The sequence below is a fragment of the Phodopus roborovskii genome, unplaced genomic scaffold, assembly GCF_943737965.1.
Source record: "Phodopus roborovskii unplaced genomic scaffold, PHOROB, whole genome shotgun sequence".
NCBI classification, from domain to species: Eukaryota; Metazoa; Chordata; class Mammalia; order Rodentia; family Cricetidae; genus Phodopus; species Phodopus roborovskii.
In genome coordinates this window covers 1,127,385-1,133,006 of record NW_026126744.1, presented here as the reverse complement: position 1 = coordinate 1,133,006, position 5,622 = coordinate 1,127,385, and positions in this window count along the sequence as shown.

The window sequence follows — 5,622 nt, the reverse complement described above, 5'->3', positions numbered from 1 at the left end:
GCATGTATGTGTGTATTGGGGATGAGTTCATACATGCCTGCACATGTAGAAACAGGGAAGTCTTCCCCTAGCTCTCTCCATCAATTTTATTGAAATTTTTCATGCCATATATTCTGTTCATGGTTTTTCTTCCCCCAACACCTCCCAGATCCTCCTCAACTTTGCCACCTACCCAACTCCACCTCCTTTTCCTTTAGAAAACAGGTGAACAAGAAACAATGCTAAGGAAACCAAAATAATAATAAAAAAATAAGAAGCATACATATGCACATGCACAAAATCCATAAAAATAAAAATCAGAAAACACAATATTTGTAAAACATCAGTAAGGTAAAATATGCCCAAAATAAACAACATGATACAAAGTATACAAACTACTATTGTATGGAGTTTCTCCTGCAGTATGGTTAATAGACCCATTGAGACTTCACTGCAGAGAACCAATTTTTCCTTGATAAGCAAATGCCAATTGATGATAGTTTCTTGGTTAGAGATGGGAACCCATGTCCACTTCACCCTCTAGCATCTCTTCTGGCTTGAGCCTGTGCATGCTGCCTCGGTCTCTACAAGTTCATATTTCTGTTATTTCTGGAAGACTCTGTTTCCTATCCATCCCTACTGGCTCTTACAATATTTTCCCCAGCCTCTTCTGTTCAGCTCCTTTAAGCCATGAGGCAAGGGTCTAGATAAGGACATCCCACTTAGGGACTCAATGTTCACAAATCTCTCATTCTCTTTACAATATTCAGTTGTGTATCTTTGTAATACTTATGATCTAATCTATGGGGAAGTTTCATTAATGATGGCTGAAGAAGGCACTGCTTTGTAAGTATAGCAGAATGTCCTTAGGAGTAATTTTATTACTGTGTTCGTTCAAATTAGCAGAAAAATAGTATGTAGTTTTCTCCTAGGCCCAATGTCAATCTAGTTTCAGCTATTTTTTGCCACCCTATTATTGTCAGGCAGTGATTCTATCTCATAGAGTGGGTTAAATCCAATCAGAGTATGTGGTACTTCCACAACATTTGTGGCACTATAACACCAGTGTATCATTCAGGCAGGTCACTATTGTAGAGCCCAGGGTTTACAGCTGGTTTGCTGGCTACTTTTCTCTTCTGGTAGCATTCAGAAAACCTTTCAGTACCACAAACATTAGTCAGGCTCTAGGCAGGCAAGAGCTCAACCACTCAGTCTCAACCTTAACTTATTTTTATATATGTGTATACATGTGTGCCTATATGTATTTATGTGTACCACATGAATACAGAAGCTGATAGAGAGACTCAGGTCTCCTGGAACTGGAATTATAAGTGGTTGTGAGCTCCCATATAAGGGCTGGAGACTGAACCCAGGCCCTCAGAAAAACAAACAAGCACTCTCTTGACTTCTCAAGCATTGCTCCAGCCCTCTTTCTTATTTTGGGGGCTGGGTATGTGACTAAATCTGGAGTTCTCTGGTTCAGCTAGACTCCCTAGCCTGAAAAGCTCTGGGATCCACCTATCTGTTCTTCCCAATGGTGGGATTACAAATGTGTACCTCTAAACCAAGCTTTTATATGGATGCTAGGTAACTAAATTCAGGTGCTCATGAGCACACACAGCAAGCACTTTACACATAAAGGCATCCATCCTCCCAGGCTCCTGAGCTGTGTATTCAGGACATGATTTAGTTGTATTTTTGAGAATATTAAAAGACAGAGAATGGCTTTGGGGAGAAAATAAGATCTGTTGTATTTCTGAATACAATGATGGTGTTTTGGAATAGGGTTTTGTTTGTTTGTTTGTTTGTTTTTCAAACAGGGTTTCTCTGTGGCTTTGGAGCCTGTCCTGGAACTAGCTCTTGTAGACCAGGCTGTTCTCACAGAGATCTGCCTGCCTCTGCCTCCCGAGTGCTGGGATTAAAGGCTGCTGGAATAGGGTTTTAATGGCGCAGAAACAAAACAAAATGAGTAAAGAGTACTGAATCAATAAGAAAACTGATTTCTTGGTGAGCTGAATAGGGTGCTGAGAGAGAAAAGAAATAGTCAACAATAGCTGTTAGTCTTCAAGTAGGCAGATAATACAATGTTAAAATGTTTGACACTGGAAAGGGAAATGAATTTGGACATAGTTTGGTGTGAATATATGGATGTGAGGAATTTTAATCACCCAAAAGGTACCAAGTAAATAACTGAAGTTTGTTAACATCTTGAACTAGAAATATTCATTTCTGAGCTATAAAATGATATCAGCTAGAGGAAGAAAGAGAAGCACCAAGGCATAACTTTAATTAAATTCAGCATCATCTGTCCAAATAACAGACTGGATCCATAAACTATCTAAAAAATAAATTTATTAGTGGTACTATTACATTTATTTAAAATCTAATCAGCAATACATACCTGTAAACATGTTTTGCATATGATATGATATGAACCCAAGTAGACACATGCAGAAAATGCATATGATAGCAGTGGAAAAAAAAACACTGCTCTGCCTGAAATATAAATACAATATTAGAGAGAGAGATCTTATCTTCCCACAAAATAACTAAGAATATGTTGTTCATAGTAGTTTCGTCTTAAAAAAGAAATGAAAGCAAAATTCTGGGAATATCTAATTTCATCAAGTCAGAGACACTTCCTGGGAGACAATAAGAAATATTGATGTGTGAGATGGGACCTAGTGGATCCAGGAAAGGTCAAGATGGATTCTGAAATATGTTTTATGACAGAAACCAACAGATGATTTATTCTCTAAGAACTAGAAAGTCACAGGGAAAAGCTGTAAGCTGTGATGTGACTCTGCTGGGAAATCTTAGATCTGTTGTCTGCTTATCGGTGAATAATCCATCTCCCTAAATTCCAGTCACTTCGTGACTAGTCACCTATTTGTTTTGCATAAGATCCAAATGTGCTTATATTTTTCAGTTCAGAGACCAACAATTCAGAGTACCTGAATTTGACCTTTGTTTTAGAGTAGGCAGAGCATCTGGAACAAAGTTTTATTGACCTGCAAGCCTTGCAATCATCCAAAGTAATAAATTCCTTTCTCCAATTTGGCTTCTACATTCACAACTTTTGGCCTCAAGAAAACAAATTTTTTTTTCTCAAAACATTTAAGCCCGTATAATAAAGCCAAATCTTTTCTGTGTAAGCATTTCTTCTCTTACTGGACAAATTTAATATCTAAATCACATATAAATATGAGATGCATTGACACACCACATTATTAATTTTATTAAGGCAAATTAAGTCTAGATTCTAAAAATGAGATAGAGGCTTTGATTGAATAGGGAAATAAAATGTGATAGCACAAGGGCAAATGCCAGCTTTTGAATTATATATAGTGATGATTCATGGGCTCAACCATAAATCTTAAATAAAGAGCACATCTATCTCAGGGACTGCCAGGAGCATATGGAAGCGTCAGGTGCTGGAGTGACTAATGGTGATGGGTAGACCTGACTGAAACCCCCACCTACTGCAGAGAACAACTAAGTATGCGAAGAAAACTTGATCAGTATCCAGGAGGTTTTATTCAGAAAGGCAAGGAAATTTAACCTTGAGCAAATCAGACCTCGAAAGCATTTTAGTAAAAAAAATATGCTTTCTTTAAAAATGCTGACCATGCTTGATAATGATGAGCTTATGTGTACCTGCCTGTGTTTGTGTGTATACAGGATCTCATAATAATCTGTGTATGTAGACTGCTCCCAACTAACAATCTCAGCTTCCGTGGAAAGGCTATCATAAATGCCCTTCCTGGAGAGTGAGATCAACAACTAACTTCTCCATGGAGCCCTCAACTAATGCCTATTGAAAATAGGAGCAAACACCCATACATAAACACTGAGTCGAACTAGAACCCAGAAACAGATGGAGAGGACAAGACCATGCGGTAGAAGCACATAGAGACAGCTTACCTGAACAAGGAGGAGCTAAGGGCCACTAGACTGATAGCTGGGAAGCCAGCAGGGGACTGACTCGGGCCCCCCTGAATATGGGTCTCAGCCAGAAGGTCTGAGCAGTCTAAGAGACCTCAGACAGTGCAGCCAGGATGTATCCCTGGTGCACAAAAGGACTTTGCAAACATATCCCCCATGTAGGGATAACTGCCTTATTCTAGAGACAGGAGAGAAGCCCTAGTCCCTACTTCACAGGACCTGTCACATCTACATGACCCCAACTGGATGGCATTCCCCTACATATGGAATTGGGGTGGGGGGATGGGAGGGGAGGGTGTTTAGAGTGCTTGTGAGAGGGCAGAGAGGGTAAAAGGGAAGGAAGGAGGGAGGGAGGGCTGGAGGGGAGGGAGGGAGGGAGGGAGGGAGGGAGAGGGAACTGGGATCGACATGTAAAATAATAAATTTAAAAAAAATGCTTTGACTCCAAAAATTAACTTGAAGAACAAGTTACTGGGGAAAAGGATTTATATTTTTGTTTCCACAGAAAATGAAAAGATGTGGATTCCTTCCAGACTAATGTGGTTTGATCACGCCAGACCTCCTGAAACAGAGTACAAGCTGATCCTACATTCAAAACAGCTGGACAAAACAGCCCTACAGACTATAGCTAGGATATCTGAATCTTCTTCGAATCCCCCCAAGACAGCGCCCCTTACCAGCAGGAAGTAGTTTGGAAAGAACGACGCCCAAATTCCCAAATATTGTGTATAAATGTTTGTTTTCATTTAATTGGACTTTGTTATATAAAATTAAATAAAAAAAATTATAAATAAAAAAAAAAGAATCTGTGTATGTTTAAATGCACAGCCCTGGTGTATTGTGCCATGGCACACTGTTTAATCTACCTTCCTCTAGACTGCTTTATTTTTAGTACATATGGGTTCTTTATTATTGCTTGTATTTCAAGGAAGTTTTTGGAAAAAGAAAGTGACCAGTGAAAGAGATTTCTGGAATGGGAAGACATAAGTTGACACAGTGCCTCAATTTTTTGCTGGATAGCTAGCCATAACTGTGTTACATATTGATCCGAAGAGTTTAACCGTATGAAGAGCTGCCGTTACTGAATTGTGAGAAGAGAACTAATTTAAAACTTGTTTACCTCTGTAGTGCTCTTACATAGCGAGTTCAGAGAACACACATTTTAAAAATGTTGTAGCATGTTTTTTTCCCTTTGGGTAGTAGCTCCAGGGTAATTATCGACCACCTGAAATAAAAGTGCTCAAAACAGAGTGAAGGAAACTCTCCCTCCAGCAGAAGGGCAGGAGTGGTGATGGCTCCTGCTGAGACTTTCTTTTCTTTGTAAATTGAGTGCATAAAAAGAACTTCATTTTGTTGTACCTCTGGATCCCACTTCACAAAGCCTTGGGAGGGAGAATGTACTCCTACCAATTTCTTTAGAATCTCTTCTGCTGACCCAGCCAGAGCACTTTGAGGCTTTAAGACCCAGGACACAGAGAAGGGCCAGGCTGTCAGGAGCTCAGATTCAGCAGCAAGGCACTCACTAAGTGTGTATATAGCCTACAGAAAGTATTTTACATGTGGTTATGTCCAGTGAAATCAAAGACAGGATAAGAATTTTGGAGTAGATATGTATCAGGGAAAGGAAAGGGGAAAGTGTAAAAAACAATGACTTTGATTGAAGAAGGCCATGAAATCTATCCAATGTGATACCATGTC